The following is a 17,845-nucleotide window of genomic DNA, read 5'->3' as shown; positions in this document are numbered from 1 at the left end:
GAGCTGTTAAAGTGTCTGTGTTGTTAAATGCAAAAATGTAGAATTTATTCCTGAAAATGGAATGATTTGAGGAAGTACAGTACTTGTCATTTTAAAAGGTTTCAGAAAGATTATAAATTGTTTCTCGCAACTTAAATGTACCACTTGAATTGGTGAATTTAATGCAGTACCTTTCTGAACATTGTCTCAAATTTACTTGCATTTTTCACTGTTTTGTTGTAACTTTATATGAGTGAAATTCTGATTTATTTTTCATAAGGCTAGGAGATGTTTTGTGGACTTCATAGATTGTTAACAAGGAGTTGATTATTAGACATCTGACAAATACAGGTTGGAGCCTGTCTAGGCAGACAGCAGGAATAGTGAGCTGCTTAACTCACTATTAAAAGTGTGAACGTGTTGCAACCTTCCTCCCAAACACAGCACACCCTGCTGAATGGTGATTCCAATAGCTGCAAATGTGGAACTATCTGTCTGAAAACAAATTCAGTTAGACAGTGAATTCTAGATATAAAAGTGCAAGTTCACATACCCAACCACCAGGAATTGCCCCAGTACCTTTCAAGCCAAATCTCAGTTTTTCCTCATCAGCTATTGACAAACATCTCTCTCCAGTCTGCTGGAAGGACCGACATTGTTAAAATGTCCGACCAAGTGTTCTCGCTCAGGCCAACATCCCCAGCATCGAAGCTTTGACCACACTCGATCAGCTCCGATGGATGGGTCACATCGTCCGCATGCCCGATACGAGACTCCCAAAACAAGCGCTCTACTCGGAGCTCCGACACAGCAAGAGAGCCCCAGGTGGGCAGAGGAAACGCTTCAAGGACACCCTCAAAGCCTCCTTGAAAAAGTGTAACATCCCCATCGACACCTGGGAATCCCTCGCCCAAGACCGCTCAAAGTGGAGAAGCATCCGGGAAGGCGCCGAACACCTCGGCCCCGATTTTCGGGCAGCTGTCGGGCGGCTTTTCATGCGGCCGTGGTCCGAAAATCGCGGAAAAAGCGGGTCGGGACCCCCCCCCCCCACCTGATTCCCCGCCCCGTCCGACTTTCGGACTGCCGTTTTCATGCGCCCCGCTTCAGTCCCGCCCGCCGCTGGCGGGACTGGTCGTCGGAGCACTAACAAGCAATTATCTGCTTGTTGAAGTGGATTTTCCGGGGCCGTTGCGACTTTGGGGCTTTCCCCACCTGAAACCCGCCTGCGGGGAACCCCGCCGATGAGAGCTGGCGTGAAAACAGCTGGCTTGCTTGCTTGCAGCAGCAGGTCGCTGAGGGCTGAAGATATTTAAAGAGGCAGCATTTGCAGGCTGCAGGACCTTGTTGATCAAGGCTTGGGGGAACTATTTGAAGCCTTAGGAGCAGCTACAGAAAGTTGGAGCCTCACACACTTCTTCAGTGTGAGCTCCTGGGAAGCCCCTCTCAGCACCCTAACTCAGGACCTCCTCAACCAGGCATCTGCTAGAAGCATGGGAGGCCTTTGGCACCTTCCCTTCCTGGCATTAGAGGATCTCCAACAGCAGAGGTGGCAGCAGCAGAACCAGGAACAGCAGGATGATTACCAGGAGCACCAGGCTGCTGCTCACTCACCTGAAGTTTCACAAGCCAGAAGGGGCCAGTGCTTGGAAGTGGCTTGAGAGCACCTTGCTGCGCTTTAGGGGGCCAGTGGGACCCGTTTCTGCACTGGCAGTCCTACTCAGAAGGACTTCCATGAAGATCTGGTTTCTCTGTTCAACAGATGGCCAACGCTCCTCAAGGGATGTCATTCTCTTATGAGCACTCACCATGTTTTCCGTATGCTGGCGAGTTATCTCCTCCATGGAGGTTGCCAACCTTTCCATGGTGCTGCGTTCATGCACCAATGACTCCACAAAGACTCTGCTCATGGTCGCTATGGACTCCTCCATTCGCTCCACACTCGCAGCGACCCTGGAGACAAAACCTGCCAGAGACTCCTGCATCTGTGCATGGAGATCCATCACCTCTTCTCTTGCAGATGGACCCAGAGGCAGAGGGTCGAGATGCAGCGCAGCTGAGCTGAGCTGGCAGAGCCCTGCACCCTCCGACGAGGACTCTACACTGCTGTCCCTGTCTCCAGAATCTGCTGAGGCTCACTTGTCAGCTGTGAAACACCAGGTGACAACACTACTCTATGTCCCAAAGGTCCCCCCCGAGGTGTGAGTGTCTGCGCTGGTGCTGGGTGCGCTTACTTCTGCTGATGCTGCACCCTCAGAGGTTGGAGCTTCCTCTGAGGAGTCTGGCTGCACGGCCTCTTCCTCCTCCACAGTGAGGACGGGGGCTCTGGATGGTACTGTGGGGGAGTAAAGGAAGGGGTTAGAGATGTAATGCCAAGGTTCCTCTGGTGACTCCCAGCGAGTTGGCATCTGCTGACACCTGCATCCATGCAGCATTGGTCTCAGTGGGAGGCCTCTTCCTCCCTGACCTAGGGAAGAGGACCTCCCTGTGGCCCCTAACCCCATCCAATAATGCCTGCAGTGAAGCCTCGTCGAATTTGAAGGCAGCTCGGGGTCTGGCACTGGCCACAGCTGCTGCAGGCTCCTTATGCCATCCTGTATGGTTCATTTGGAAGCCTTCAGAGGATGCAGTGCTTGCCATGGACCTTGAAAGCACCACGAATGATGACATCATACTGTGGGGATTTCTGACTCGATTTAGACAATTAGCAAGGCTTCCCACATGCTGGGAATTAATTGGCCAATTGAGGGAAAATTGCGTGGGGCTGGCTGACACTTTTTTATGTGTGTCAGAAACCCCACATTCGGGGAAATCCGACCATTTCCCACACAAGCCGAAAATCGGGGCCCTCGAGTCTCTTCGCTGGGAGCAAGCGGAAGCCAAGCGCAAGCAGTGCAAGGAGCGCACGTCAACCCAAGCACCCCACCCACCCGCCCCTTCAACCACCATCTGCCACACCTGTGACAGAGACTGTAGGTCCTGCATTGGACTCATCAGTCACCTGAGAACTAATTTTTAATGTGGAAGCAACTCATTCTTGGCTCCGAGGGACTGCCTAAGAAGAAAAAGGAAGGACCGACACAAGGCAGCATATCAGCCTTACTCATCCTCAATCCAGGCCCTCGTGTAAGGGATTTTTGCCAAAATTACTTATCCATGAAAGATTGTCTCCCCCTACAAAGTCTTGATTGACAAGTCAGTAGAGACCAGAGACCCCTCTTCTTGAAACTGTTGCCCTCTTTTATCTCAAATCCATTTTATCATTTGGTCCTGGATCTTGCTGAATAATGGAATGGGTGTGACATTTCAGAGAACTAGAATTATAAAATGTGTTTCATTGGATGAAAGACTCTTGCATTATGAAGTGGGCTGCAGCAGTTTATCAGCAGCTTTCTTTGTTTTATTTAGTTCTTCTGCTCAAATACTAATATCTTAAATTAATACTACTTGAACACTTTAAGCCAGAATGAGTTAGATTAGCAGTTCTTACACTGCAGTAACTTTCTATTACCTTTGTAATTGTACAGTTATCCAAGGGTAAATATTCATGTTTAGCATTCCGCATGCTGGTAATGCATAGCTGCAATTCAGGTGCAGGCATGGTCCATATTTTTCCATCCACGTGCTTGAATTCCCGGTAGCGTTCCTGGCACACGAAGCTCTGCACCAGGAGCACTGATGATTCACAGAGAATACTGTACCAAAATATAGCCTCAGAAACCATCTGATATATGTATGGTGGATTTTCCTCTTTGTTGTGTCTGGGGAACATTCAGTTCCCAGGTGCAGCAAAGATGGGTTTTTAGGACAATCCAGTAGTTACATGGTCACCATTAATGATACTAGCTTTTAATTCCAGATTTATTTAATTAACTGAATTTAAATTCTCCATATGAGTGGAAAAACATTTGATTAAAATGGAATCAATTTGGGGGGGGGTTTCGACTTAATTTTTATGAATGCAGAGGCTTTTTGTCATTATTTTTGATATACACATTACTTCCCTCCAGTGATAATTGGCAGCCAATTATTATTTGAACATCACTCATTTCATAAGCAAGTCATTGACCAATAGGTACCAAGACCAAATCACAGAATGCGCACGGGTGCATTTTGGCCAAACTGACCATGAGTGATTTTTGAAGTCAGCTTTGACATTCCTAAAATTTGAACATGCTCCCTGCATACATTGGCCCAGGTGCAGGAAGCCCAAGTAATGTGTGGGTGGGATATCTGGTGAGCCCGCAACTCTTAAAAGGCTGCTAGTAAAATTTAAAGGGATAACCCACTTAGAAGTAGGTGGTCGCATAGGGGATAAAAATGGTGAAGGCTGAAGATAGATTTTCAATATATACCAGCTTTTCCAAAGGTTTGTTTAGGGAAAAGAAATCCTGGCAGAGCAAGGGGAAGTAAATTTAATGTAGAGACATCAAACATAGTTTGTGGACAAGTGAAGCAGTAAAGCATCAAACACCCTGTTTGATGGATGTGTTGTGCACAAGGTGGGGGCAAGGAGGGCTGCCTTGTTTGACACTCCAGGATAATCTTCTCACAGTACATGGTCTTTCATAGTATCTCATGCATACCCATAATCCAGCAGGGTATATGTTCAAGCTGCAACTTACAATGGAAGGTCTTGCCATATACACGTCTTCCAAGGACCTCCACATTGTAACTATGTGATGGATGGTCACTGACTTGACACCCAGAATAGGCTGAAGAATGTTTCTGTATTTGTGCTCCTCAACTTACAGCATGTCAAGAAACAAAGAATACTTCTCTGTTTGCACAGCAAACTGGACATAATACAAGGAACAGATCTGAACTGGCAAAGGCCTCAGAAATAACAAACCTCGGTCAATAAAATTCAGGAGAAATGTATAACGGCGGCTGATCCAATATCACCTGTTTCATACTATTGTCCAACGTCATAATTACCCCCCTTGGCTTCCTTGGAGGAAGCCACCTTGACATTTTTTATTAAAGAGCATGGAGGGAGTAGGGGAAGTGAAACTACAAGCCTTCCCATGCTCAGGGTTGGCATCATTTATCTATCATGCCTTGGCCCCCTTCACACTCAATGCCACACAAACATACACACCACCACACAAATATCACACGTTGTATATTGCAAGGCAAACTCTGTTTGAAGGTGTCTCTTGGAACCAGCATTTATGTCATTTCTGTCATTGTAGAGCTGGAAGAGAGGCCAGATAACACTGACCCAGAACAAGGTATCACCCTGGGTCCCTCTCATCTAAATTTAGCACTAGCACAACTAGACATGCCCTAGAGGATCCTGCTAGTAAGGTTGAGGAGGTAGCATGGGGGAGGTGCAGTGTACAGAGAAAATGGTCATAGAGGAGGAGCAAGAACCTGTCGGCTGGATGGCCACTTAGCTACCATAGTACTTCCTGAAGTTCAGCAGTGCAGTGAAATTTGGCATCTGTGTCATACTCCTGTTTCTCTTCAGTAGGAAAGACGATGAAGGTATTGGCCATCGTGACTGATGCATCACTCACTATTTAATACCTTTGTGGCAAGCACATTAGCTGATACCAAATTTCTATCCTGGAATGAGCTAGTGCTGTGCCTATGTTACAGGCTGACTGAATATGCCAACGCCCAGCAATCGGCTCCCAGCTAACTTGAAACCTGTTGAAGCAGTTATCCTTGGTCACTGGCTAAGTTGGTATATGGTTGGTGGCATCATAACAGGTGTGATCTCATTGCTGTGCCTTCTTTCATCTTGCATCACATCAGCTATGAAATTCTGTACCGGGGGCGCATCCAAACCAACCCATATATTATATGTTACCTTCACTATGATACTCTAAATGCCTCAGGGCACCCTGATCCCCCATGAAAGTTGATATTGGAAGAATTTATTTTAATTTGCCTTCCTTTTTCATCTGTTCTTGTTCTACTGAAGTCCTGTAAATGCTTCACTCATAGGGCTAGATTTTCATTGAGGAGGCGGGTAGGATGTGGGACTACAACTTTTGGGGTTGTAGTCCCGCCTCCATCGAGTTGTAGTCAACCCACGTGATTTTGACTTGATTGACCTTGTTGAGCCCGCCCAGCGGGCTCAGCAGGCCAATTAAGGGCCACCCGGCAACAGGTGACGTCACAGATTGACATTTCATCTGTCAAGACCTTTTGACAGATGAAATGTCAGCGTTCGACAGCTGTTTGAAGCTGTCAAACACTGACAATCTGTACTCTAAGTTAATTCCTTCCTCTCAGGATGATTTAGAGATCTCCCCGGAACAGAAAGCTGAATGCTGCAATTTTTGACAGATCGCGGCCATTCTGCTTTCTGTGCTGGTGAGATGAGGGACTCCTGAGACCTGAAGGAAGGAAGGCTGTAAAGGTAAGTAAAACTTCTTTAAACACACCAAACACACTTACCTCTGCACTCATGCACCCATCACTCACCTGAACACCGGACATCTCGACCCCTCCAAGCCCTTCAGCCCGATGGCCCACCTCGCTAACTTGGCGTGGTTTGGAGCCGTCGGGAATCCCACACTTCAAGAATGAAAATAGGGATTAGGCTAAAAACTGCCTGTTAACTACCTGTTAACAGGCAGTTAATTGGCACTAATCCCCTTCCCGCCTCGGGGAGGTGGGTCCCAGTGCGGGGCAGGTACCCGCCTCCTTTGAAACTGGCATGGAGGCGGGTTGGGGGCGGGATGGGTTCGTGCCCCCCGATTTCAAGATTTTAACCCCCCACACGCCTCCATTCCCGCCTCCACGGCCCAATGAAAATCCTGCCCATAGTTTGCTTTCCAGTGACTTAGCAAGCAATAGTGGACTTTTTTGGGAGATTGAAAAACAAACTTCCTGCAATAAGTAAATAAAAATTGACCTCCAAAAGCGATTCCAAAAACACATACATATTTAAATTTTATGACGATAAAAAGATCTTAATAGGTACAATACAGTACTAAAAGGGTACTGTAAATATTGCAGTCACAAAGAATTATACAAAGCCAGCTTGCCATAAAAAAAGAGCTTGATTGCACATGGAGCTTTACCTGCTAGAAATGCATATTGGGACAGAGGTCGGTGAGCTGTGCACGATTTTACACTGGGAAATGTTTAAAGATGAAAAGTGCGCAGGGCCTGCACTCATGGCAGGCAAATCTCCTCATTGGGAGTTCAAATTAATAAATTGTACCCTGGAGCTTTCTGTGAGTCCATAAAAAGAGGACTTTCAAGGCAAAAGGTGCAGACAGGCTAGAAATTGCACTATTTTTGAATGCATTCTTGGGCTTTAATGAGCCTACGGCACAAAATGTACACAAACTCTACAGCACATAATATGCAACCTGCTGGAAAATTATGGGCAGAAGGAATTGTGCACGAAACTTGCCTAAGGTTTGTTCACCTATTTGGCTATCCCCCTGCAACCATTTGCACCTGTGCAGCTGATTGCAAAATACAAGCTAATGTGAATGTTTAAGTGTCAAATTTATGAATTTGTGCCCCTAACATTGAAGTTCTGTATCAAGAGACTAAATCGTAAAACCTAGTCCCATACAAAGAAGAAAAATTAACACAGAAAACATAGAAGATAGGAGCAGGAGTAGGCCATTCGGCCCCTCGAGCCTGCTCCGCCATTTACTGAGATCATGGCTGATCATCTAAATTCAGTGCCCTGTCCCTGCCTTCTCCCCATATCCCTTGATCCCTTTAGCCTTAAGAAATATATCCAACTCCTTCTTGAATATATTTAATGAATTGACCTCCACTGCCTTCTGTGGTAGAGAATTCCACAGGTTCCCCAATCTCTGGGTGAAGAAATTCCTCCTCATCTCTGTCCTAAATGGCTTACCCCTTATCCTTAGACTGTGACCCCTGGTTCTGGACTCCCCAGCCATCGGGAACATCCTTCCTGCATCCAGTCTGTCCAGGCCTGACTGAATTTTATAAGTTTCAATGAGATCCCCTCTCATTCTTCTAAACTCCAGCGAGTATAAGCCCAATCGACCCAATCTCTCCTCATACATCATTCCTGCCATCCCAGGTATCAGTCTGGTGAATCTTCGCTGCACTCCCTCCATGGCAAGAACATCCTTCCTCAGATAAGGCAACTAAAACTGCACACAATACTCAAGGTGTGGTCTCACCAAGGCCCTGTACAACTTCAGCAAGACATCCTTGTTCTTGTACTCGAACCCTCTCACTACGAAGGCCAACATACCATTTGCCTTCTTAACCACCTGCTGCACCTGCATGCTTACCTTCAGCGACTGGTGCACAAGGACACCCAGGTCTCGTTGCACTTCCCCTTCTCCAAATCTATTGCCGTTCAGATAATAATCTGTCTTCCTGTTTTTGCCACCAAAGTGGATAACTTCGCATTTATCCACATTATACTGCATCTGCCATGCATCTGCCCAATCACCAACCTGTCCAAATCATACTGGAGTTTCTCGGCATCCTCCTCACAGCACATACGCCCACCCAGCTTTGTGTCGTCTGCAAACTTGGAGATATTACATCTAGTTCCCTCGTCTAGATCATTAATATATATTGTGAATAGCTGGGGTCATAGCACCGATCCCTGCGGTACATCAGCAAAGTGAATTGAAAGAAGGGGTGATAGTAGATCTTACCAAATCTGGGACCTTGCTTCAAATCCTACCCAGATTGATGGGTTGAAAATCTCCTCTGTCTGCTGGCTATAAATGGTAAATTTTGTGAAGTGATGTTCCCACCTTGGAGCCTCACTAGATGGGAAATAGAACCAATCGTGCAACGCAAGCTCCTGTCTAGCAAGTAGCGTGTAAAGCCTGTAAGAGTATAAAGCTCTATTAACATTCTGTAAATGAGTAAAAATTCCAGAGTATCAATCTGCCATTACAGCTAATATTATCCAACCCTGACCAGTTGCATGCCACAGATATTCATTATTTTCATGGTTGTAGCAGCATAAAAACAATTGTGTTCTGTGGAATATTTAATTAGCCACGTCTGCACTTGTCCTTCTAACCGACAAATAAGGTCTCATCCTGGTATTTGTACAGCTCCTTTTAATTATCATTCTATTGACTGCATCCTACCCTACCAGTCTGACCTACACATGACTCCAGTCCTATGCTACTCCTATGGAAGAAGTAGCGAGGGTAGCAAGGGCACAGAATGTACTCTGGGCGGGGGACTTCAATGTCCGTCACCAAGAGTGGCACGGTAGCACCACTACTGACCGAGCTGGCCGAGTCCTGAAGGACATACCTGCCAGTCTGCGACAGGCGGTGAGAGAACCAACACGAGGGAAAAACCTACTTGACCTCGTCCTCGCCAATCTACCTGTCACAGATGCATCTGTCCATGACAGTATTGGTAGCAGTGACCACCGCAGTCATTGTGGAGACAAAGTCCCGTCTTCACACTGCGGACACCCTCCATCATGTTGTGTGGCACTACCATCGTGCTAAATGGGATAGATTCAGAACAGATCTATCAGCTCAAAACTGGGCATCCATGAGGCACTGTGGGCCATCAGCAGCAGCAGAATTGTATTCCACCACAATCTGTAACCTCACTGCCTGGAATATCTCTCACTCTACCATTACCATCAAGCCAGGGGACCAACCCTGGTTCAACAAGGAGTGTAGAAAAACATGCCAGGAGCAGCACCAGGCATACCTAAAAATTAGGTGCCAACCTGGGGAAGCTGCAACACAGGACTACATGCATGCTAAAAAGCAGAAGCAGCATGCTATAGACAGGGCTAAGTGATCCCACAATCAAAGAATCAGATCAAAGCTCTGCAGTCCTGCCACATCCAGTCGTGAATGGTGGTAGACCATTAAACAACTAACAGGAGGAGGAAGCTGCATGAATATCCCCATCCTCAATGGTGGTGGAGCCCAGCACGTCAGTGCAAAAGACAAGGCTGAAGCGTTTGCATCTTCAGCCAGAAGTGCCGAGTGGATGATCCATATCGGCCTCCTCCTGAGGTCCCCACCATCACAGAAGCCAGTCTTCAGGCAATTTGATTCACTCCACACGTGATAGCAAGGAACGGCTGAGTGCACTGGATACAGCAAAGGCTACGGGCCCTGACAACATCCCGGCTGTCGTGCTGAAGACTTGTGTCCCAGAACTAGCCGTGCCTCTAGCCAAGCTGTTCCAGTACAGGTACAACACTGGCATCTATCCGACAATGTGGAAAACTGCCCAGGTATGTCCTGTCCAGAAAAACCAGGACAAATCAAATCCAGCTAATTACCGCCCCATCAGTCTACTCTCAATCATCAGCAAAGTAATGGAAGGTGTCATCAACAGTGCTATCAAGCGACACTTATTCACCAATAACCTGCTCACTGATGTCCAGTTTGGGTTCTGCCAAGACCACTCGGCTCCCGACCTCATTACAGCCTTGGTCCCAACATGGATAACGGAGCTGAATTCCAGAGGTGAGGTGAGAGTGACTGCCCTTGACATCAAGGCAGCATTTGACCAAGTGTGGCATCAAGGAGCCCTAGTAAAACTGAAGTCAATGGGAATCAGGGGGAAATTCTCCACTGGTTGGAGTCATACCTAGCACAAAGGAAGATGGTTGTGGTGGTTGAAGGTTAATCATCACAGCCCCAGGACATCGCTGCAGGAGTTCCTCAGGGCAGTGTACTAAGCCCAACCATCTTCAGCTACTTCATCAATGACCTTCCCTCCAACATAAGGTCAGAAATGGGGATGTTCGCTGATGACTGCACAGTGTTCAGTACCATTCACAACTCCTCAGATAATGAAGCAGTCCATGCCCACATGCAACACAACCTGGACGACGTTCAGGCTTGGGCTGATAAGCTACAGGTAACATTCGCGCCACACAAGTGCCAGGCAATGACTATCTCCAACAAGCGAGAGTCTAACTACCGCCCTTTGACATTCAACGGCATTACCATCGTCGAATCCCCCACCATCAACATCCTGGGGGGGTCACCATTGACCAGAAACTTAACTGGACCAGCCACATAAATACTGTGGCAACAAGAGCAGGTCAGAGGCTAGGTATTCTGTGGCGAGTGTCTCACCTCCTGACTCCCCAAATCCTTTCCACCATCTACAAGGCACAAGTAAGGAGTGTGATGGAATACTCTCCACTTGCCTGGATGAGTGCAGCTCCAAAAACACTCAAGAAGCTCGACACCATCCAGGACAAAGCAGCCCGCTTGATTGGCACCCCATCCACCACTTTAAACATTCACTCCCTCCACCACTGGCGTACTGTGGCTGCAGTGTGTACCATCTACAAGATGCACTGCAGCAACTCGCCAAGGCTTCTTCGGCAGCACCTCTCAAACCTGTGACCTCTTCCACCTAGAAGGACAAGGGCAGCAGGCGCATGGGAACACCACCACCTCTAAGTTCCCCTCCAATTCACACACCATCCTGACTTGGAAGTATATCGCCGTTCCTTCATCGTCGCTGAGTCAAAATCCTGGAACTCCCTCCCTAACAGCACTGTGGGAGTACCTTCACCACACGGACTGCAGCGGTTCAAGCAGGTGGCTCACCACCACTTTCTCAAGGGCAATTAGGGATGGGCAATAAATGCTGGCCTTGCCAGTGATGCCCACATCCCATAAACGAATTTAAAAAAAACTTCACCTGACGTTGAATAACCACTGAAGTGGCTACTCAGTTGTAAAAACAATTACTCCAAAATAAGAAGCCACACCACCATTTTTTCAGTGCAATGAGGAATGGTCAATAAATGCGCCCTTTGCCAGAGTAAACCACATTTCAAAAATTAAAAAAACACAAGATAAATACTAATGAGGAAGCCTATTCAGCCTTTCGTAGTTCATTCATCCAGAAAAATCCACAGTACACCCATTACAGCATCCAACTACAGGAAACTCTTTTTTATCCGGCTCCGACCGGACCGGCGTGGTGCCGGTTTATCAAAAAGTCCGGATTACAGAGAGGTATAGTAAAAGGTACGAGAGCCCCGTACACGGCCACAGATCCAGGCATCCCTGTTGCATAGCAACAGGTGCAGGAACCCCGGCCACAGATCCAGGCATCCCTGTTGCATAGCAACAGGTGCAGGAACCCCGGTTACACGGCCACAGATCCAGGAACGGCCACTAATATGAAGTAAAACTTACCTGAACCTTCTCCTGAATTTTGCCGGTTAACAGAGATTTCCGGTTATTTAGGTGTCGGTAAATCGAGAGTTTCCTGTATTAACTGATACCAAAGTTGTTGCCTCTGCTATCCTACCCCTTCCATGTCTTGATCACCCTTTGTGTGACAAACAACATCCTAAACTCGGCCAATACTTTACCTTTTTCAATCTGAGCTTGATATCTCCTGTCCTGCTATTCTAGTTTAATTTGAAGTTTCAGATATGCCATTTTTATGTACTGTTGTATACCTTCATGTGATTCCTTCTCAGTCACATCCTGTCAAGACTGCAGAGCCCAAGGCCTAGAAATTCGTGGCCGCCACCAGAGTTCCCATTGTCACCGCAGCCTCAGGTTAACGGCCACTGAAAATGGACGCAGCGATAGCAGAGAAACATTCAAGTTGGGGACTAAAGACTTTTAGCCCAGCGCTAACTTACTGTGTAATGCCCTCCTGGTGCCATTAGTGCAGCCCTGAAAGTTGAAGTTCCCATTCCTGAAGTGGCGTTCCAGCTTCTAACAGCCTCAGGGAGCGAGGCTGTGGAGTACGCAAGGAATTGTGGGCAATGAAAAGGGCTATGAATTAAAGGGGTAATGCACTCAGAACTAATACAAATTTAAATGCAGTGGAAAAATGCAGGTTTCAGCCCTTACTACCTTTGTAAAAAAAAAATAACATTAAAAAGGAGACTCCAGCACATAAAGCTGAATTTCCTTCCGAACCTCAGAAAATGGGAAAATTGCTTCAGCACTAACACAAATGGCTCAGAAAGCCAGTGAAGGGGCACCCAGAGTCTCACATGCAGCACTCCAACTTTGTGCAAGGGGTCAACACTGCAAGAGCAGCCCTCTACTGGAGCCAGGAGGCTCTCCAGAAAGAACAATGCAGGACCAGATCACCGAGGCTATCACACCAGCAGTGTCACCCCCACCATTTGGCTCCAGTGCCCAAAGTAACTTCATGACCTCAGATCACTGGTCATGGTCAGTGAATGCATCTTCAAAAGCCGTCTCCTACCAACTGAATCATTAGCCTCAAACACTGCTCAATGCAAGACTCCCCCCGCCCTCCCCCCACCAATCACTCACTTACCAGCAATCTGCACCAATCACTAGGCACACCTCCCATTCCCAGCATCACCTCACCCCCTTGAAGGAGACGGTGCTGGCCATTCTTGGCAGGGGCATGGCTGCGCCCTTGGCCAGCGGTGGGGCAGAAAGGATACAAGATGCTGGTATCCTCACACGTTATCCTGCTTCTGGCATGCACCTCTTGCTTTCCCGCCCTCCCCTCATCACAACTCCACTTTTGTGCCTTCCTCATTTCACACACCCAAGAATTGCAGCCTGCCCAGCCAGTGGTTGGCCGAGAAGAGGGAGAAGATAATGACGAAGAAACACCGTCACTCGTTTGACACTCCCAGCCACCAGTTTCCTCAAGGTCGACCAGCAAGGCCATTTGCAGTGTTCCTCACTGAAAGGCAGCAGCCTTCCACCAGCCATGCTGTAGCCACTGGGGTAGCACTGCGTGGCATCAGTGGGATAGGCAAAGGCACACACAAGACAGTCACTAAGAGAATGTGTAAGGGTGATGAGTTGATTTCTTGATGTTATATTGGATGAATAGATGTATAAAGTTGGATTGGAAAGTTTGCTTTGTGGTGGTATTTATTTCAGCATCGTGGCCAAGAGGACACTGTGATGGTCACTAGCAGAGGGAAGGTAAGGTGTGGGGCTAATGTTGAAAGGGGAATTGGGGTTGTGGTCACTAGGACCGCAGGTAGATGATTCCATCCCGGGTATCCCGGCCTCAAAGGGGCTGTCTGGGTTGTATTCTTCCTTCTGCTTCCTCCTCTATTGCTTCCTCCTCTTCGGCTTCTTCCTCTTCTGCATCTTCCTCTTCCCTCTGCAAGCGACTGCTATAAATCTTAAATGACAGCATAAATGCTGGAAATACTCAGCAGGTGAGGCAGCACCTCAACCTGAGACGTCAACTGTGTTTCTCTCTCCACGGATGTTGCCTGACCTGCTGAGTATTTGCAGCTTTTTCTGTCTTCTCAGAGGCCTTCCTTTACCATCCAAGGCCTTGCAAACATCCAGCAGCGCTCCCTACACATTTAAAAAACTTTTATCATCTATTGCAGCTAGCCACTACTTCAATAAAATCAAAAAACCCAATCCAAAAGCTTAAATGCAAACTTACCTGAAAGATGTCTGTGTCCCTTTAAGAGGTGCTTGCACACTGGGTTTATCTGGCGTACTTAGGACCCAGCGCTAAACGCAGCCACCAGACCCACCACCAGCTGGCGGAAGAGCGGCGGCTGCCACTTTCTTGACATTATACTGTGCTAATGAGTGGCGCAAACCACCCAAATTTCTAGGCCCATATTTTTGCACCCTTTCCTCATAACTCAGTCTTTTGATGCAACAGATCAGTTTTTTGACTGGCACCACCTGTTGGGCTTGAATATTTCCTTTGTGTCTCAGTAATATAACTGCTGTCTTAAATAAACTAAAAACAGTAAGGGGTTCCACTGTCAATCCCTAGGGCACTCATTCAGCATCCCCACCTGACAACATTCCCCTAACAAATACCTGCTTCATCCATGCTGAAGTCAATCTTTTATCTACTTAAAGGTTTTCCTTTGAACTCTGCTACTTTAACTTATATAGCAGCCAATTGTGCGGAATTTTGATACAGACTTTCTTGAAGTCGAGGCACACCATGTGCTAAGACACACACCATCCCAACTTGGACATATATCGTCGCGTCTTCACTGTTGCTGGGTCAAAATCCTGGAACTCCCTACCTAACAGCATTGTGGGAGCACCCTCACTACTCGGACTGCAGCGGTTCAAGAAGAAGGCCCACCACCCGAGAATGAATTTTAGAAAAGGCTTTGAGTAGTCCACTTGGGATGTCTCTTCCTCAAAAAAGTCAGGGAGGTCAGGCAGGATTTTACCACCCTAAAGTATCTACCATTGTTTGGGGAAAATATTTCTTGTGAATTTGTCGCATCTGAGGTATCTAAGTCCCACCTGCACAGTCACTGTGCCAAAACTATCGTGGCAGTGGCATGGTTCTCATCTGCAGGTCCTGCCTTCTTACTCCTCCAGAACTTTTGCTCATTTGCGCATTCTACCCTTTACCACTCTTTCCCTCGACCTCATCACCTCAGACATTTTGCTCAGACAAAGCTTTTCTGATCATTTCCTCATCTCCTTCAACATCGATATCTTTCTGCCCACCTCCAAACATGCTATTGTCACCCATTTCCCTTGACCAAGAACATCCTCCAGCTCCCTCACCAGCACTATCTCTCTTTGCCTTCTAATTACTTGCTGATGCAGTTGACCTCCTTTGTTTCCATCTTCAAAACCCACATCTGCACCAAGTCCCTTGTTTCTGCCCCCCGCAAACCCCCCACTCCCTGCCAGTACAATAACCACCTCCATACCCAAAAATGTGGCAACTGCAGACTTGAACACAGTTGGCATACATTTGGCTTTGTCGCCCATCACCAGATCTGGCTCTACCTCCTTAAGAAATATTACGTCTCCCTCTCTGCAGTCAAGTGTTCCTCCTATTCCAGGATTATCCTTGGAGGTAAAGACAATCCCAAACTCCTCTTTTTGACAGCAAGGCATTTCCTGTGAACTCTATTCTTCGCTCCATTCATCCTCACCTCCAATACCAAAGTCTCCATTTTAACCTAACCCACTCGGCAGGCTCAGGTTGAACACCCGTTTTACACCCCACCCGACTTTACACGCCTTTGAAGTTAATAAAGCAAAAAATCAGGCAGGGTGTAAAATGGGTTTCCAACCCAAACCCAGTTTTGCAAGGCGAGTTAGAGTAGAATCAGGGCTCAAATGTGAGGGCCTCATAGATTTTTTTTGTCTTGTAATTTGAGATTATCTGTTCAGGCACCTCAGCCTCCACCTCCTCCCTTGCCCCATGACCCCCAAAACCCTCCACTTAGCCCAGTCTCAAACTCATATCATTTTGTAGCTTCTCCCCCCATCTGCTCCTCAGTCCTCATAAGAATAAGGGGCTGCGCTTTCAAAACTGAGATGAGGAGAAACTTCTTCACTCAGAGGGTAGTAAATCTATGGAATTTGCTACCCCAGAGAGCTGTGGAAGCTGCAACATTAAATAAATTTAAAATGGAGATAGACAGTTTCCTAGCAGATAAGGGAATTAGGGGTTACGGGGAGAGGGCAGGGAAGTGGATGTGAGTCTAGATTCAGATCAGCCATGATCCTATTGAATGGCAGAGCAGGCCCGAGGGGCCGTATGGCCTACTCCTGCTCCTATTTCTTATGTTCTTATGTTCTCATCAGACTCATCCCCTTCATGAGACCCACCTCCTGCACCCTTCTCTCAACCTAAATGCTGACCTCATCTTTCCCTGACCCAATACTACTGGTAATATCAACAGCTCTATTTCATAAGCACAGTTCATCCATTTTTCAAAACAACCATCATACCGCTTCCTCAAAATGTCCGTCCTCAGCCCCTTCATTCTGTTCAATTATTGCATCATCTCCAACCTCCTTTTCTTCTCTAACGTCACCGAATGTGTAATTACCACTTACTACTGCACTCACTTCTTCGATCAATGCCTGTTTCAATCCCTTCAGACTAGTTTCCACCCTCCCGACAGCAACAAGAGCACCTTGGTCAAGTCATCGGTGATTTCCTTTGCTGTAATCATGCAATGTGATCCCTCCTTGTTATTCTCAATCTCTTCATGGATTTCATAATAGTTGACCAACCCATTCTTTTCCACCATATCTTCCCATGGTCCACCTCTGTTGCACCATCCTCACTTAGTTCCATTAATACTTGGCCCAATATAGCTAGCACACCTCTCGCAATTGCTTTTTTCCCCATTCCCTATGCAAACATCTCTGCATCCTTGGCCCCTGTCCTATTCTTTGTCTACATGTGCTCCTCAGTGACATAATTCTTAGGCATGGATCAACTTCCGTTATGTGTGCTGATGACATTCAGCTCTCTGTCTTCACCAACATCATGTCCATCACTCTGCTGCCTGATTACTTGTCTGATATTTAAGTCCAGGATGACCTACAATATTCTCTAACTTAATATCAGCCAGACCAAAGCCATCCTGTTCGGCTTCAACCAAAAACTCTCCAGCGCTAGACCCCAATTCTTCCCCTTGTCTGATGGTGCTCAATCTTGGTGTCTTATTTGACCCTGAGCTGAGCTTCAAAGCGTATCCATCACCAAGATCACCTATTTCAACATCTGCAATATATCCTGCTTCTTCTATTAAATTACCCTCACTGCCATTGAAACCCTCTATTACATGCCTTTGTCACTTCCAGGCTCGACCTCTCTAGCATTTGCTAGCCTCCCAAGTTCCACCTTACATAAGCACCAACTTGCCATTTGCATCATATCTCACACTAAGGCCAGAATTTTTACCTTTCTGATACGCTGGTTGTGGGGGGGCCCTGGCTCGTGTAGGGAACCCGAAAGTTTAAGCAGCGCATTTTGCAGTGGCTTTTTAACAAGGCCACTGTATTTGCATCTGACTTCCGGGTTTCCTGACCAAATAACGGGAGCGGGCATGATGACATCACGCATGGGTCCAACTCAGCTCAGGTATTTAAAGTAGCAATGCAAAGATGACAATTGAAGGTTGGTGGAAGTTGGAGAGACATTGGTTGGAGAGAGTGGTTTGTTTGTAGAG

The 17,845-nt window shown here is 47.0% G+C and overlaps 1 protein-coding gene and 1 pseudogene across 2 annotated transcripts in view; both read left to right on the top strand.

Annotated features, from left to right (window-relative positions):
- Window positions 1-4,823, top strand: part of LOC147117642 (uncharacterized) — a 36,374-nt pseudogene extending 31,551 nt beyond the window's left edge.
- The window catches only part of LOC147117641 (phosphatase and actin regulator 1-like), a 698,578-nt gene that overhangs the window by 456,549 nt on the left and 224,184 nt on the right, over window positions 1-17,845 (top strand). The gene's annotated exons all lie outside the window — the stretch shown is intronic.

This window comes from Somniosus microcephalus, chromosome 5 (assembly GCF_052327205.1).
Source record: "Somniosus microcephalus isolate GS21.2 chromosome 5, FLI_Smic_1.0, whole genome shotgun sequence".
Taxonomy (NCBI): domain Eukaryota; kingdom Metazoa; phylum Chordata; class Chondrichthyes; order Squaliformes; family Somniosidae; genus Somniosus; species Somniosus microcephalus.
Note: the sequence above shows the minus strand (reverse complement) of the source record. Positions and strands in the feature narration are given on the sequence as shown.